The sequence below is a fragment of the Lutra lutra genome, chromosome 4 (assembly GCF_902655055.1).
Source record: "Lutra lutra chromosome 4, mLutLut1.2, whole genome shotgun sequence".
NCBI classification, from domain to species: Eukaryota; Metazoa; Chordata; class Mammalia; order Carnivora; family Mustelidae; genus Lutra; species Lutra lutra.
This window is the reverse complement of record NC_062281.1, coordinates 56483023-56484241: the sequence shown is the minus strand read 5'-3', so window position 1 is coordinate 56484241 and position 1219 is coordinate 56483023. Positions and strand designations below refer to the sequence as shown.

Sequence of the window (1219 nt, the reverse complement as noted above, 5' to 3'; positions counted from 1 at the left end):
CCTTGGCTTCCTCCTCTGAAGATGAAGGCACCAAATTATTTATTTATTTATTTATTTATTTATTTATAAGACTTTATATATTTATTTGAGAGAGAGGGAGAGAAAGAGAGCAGAGTGGGGGCAAGGACAGAGGGACAATAGACTCCCCACTAAGCAGGGCACTGAATCCAGGGCTCCATTTTAGGACCCCAATCATGACCTGAGCCAAAGATAGATGCTTAACCAACTGAGCCACCCAGGTGGAGGGGCACAAATTTAATAGTATTATTTCAGTTTCAAATTTCAAAATCCATATAATGTTGTCCATATAGAAAAGAGTCTTTTCAAATGAATTTTAAGAACCATATCTATCATTAGTTTCTATAATTATGAGACTTAATGTATCCATGGAAATACTTCCATTTCTGGAAGGTGGTAAGGGTGAAAGTGATTAAAATAAAATTATAAGAATCTTATATCCAGGGCACCTGGGTGGCTCAGTGGGTTAAAGTCTCTGCCTTCAGCTCAGGTTGTGATCCCAGGGTCCTGGAATCGAGCCCCACATCGGGCTCTCTGCTCAGTGGGGAGACTGCTTCCCTTCCTCTCTCTGCCTGCCTCTCTGCCTACCTATGATCTCTGTCTGTCAAATAAATAAATCTAAAAAAAAAAAAGAGAATCTTATGTCTATACCAACATTATCCTTTTATAGATTTAAATATTTCCCTTTTTTTTAAAGATTTTATTTTGGTGTAATCACTACATCCAGAGTGGGGCTCGAACCCACAACCTTGAGATCAAGAGTCTCACACTCTACCAACTGAGCCAGCCAGGCACCCCTAATAAGTTTAAATATTTCCTGAATTGGCATCATTATAAGCATGCTGAAGATGACAGAAATCATTTAATGCAGACAAGAAGAAAAAGGTCATTCAAAGTTCTTGCCTCTGTGCTAGGTTTACCCTTGGAAAAAATCCCACCTTTATTCTGGACTAACGGATACTCTACCTGTTTTTAGATGCCTTTTCAACATCTAAAACTGAGGGTCCTGCTGCATTATATAGCATTTTAAGTTTTTTCTCAATCAAAAGCCATCTTGTACTATTTTTATTTCCCAACATTCAAGGCCTTCAAATTGTTACTGTTATTACTATTTTTAGATATACTCATGTTTTCACTTGAGCCGGGTTGCAAGTATCTTTGAAGGGATAAGGAATACGCCTTACATTTATTTTATTCCCTC

At 37.8% G+C, this 1219-nt stretch overlaps 1 non-coding gene across 1 annotated transcript; it reads right to left on the bottom strand.

Annotated features, from left to right (window-relative positions):
* Positions 1-738: 738 nt before the first annotated feature.
* Positions 739-811, bottom strand: TRNAK-CUU (transfer RNA lysine (anticodon CUU)). The gene has a single exon. It is a non-coding gene; the product is annotated as a tRNA-Lys (tRNA).
* Positions 812-1219: the final 408 nt, after the last annotated feature.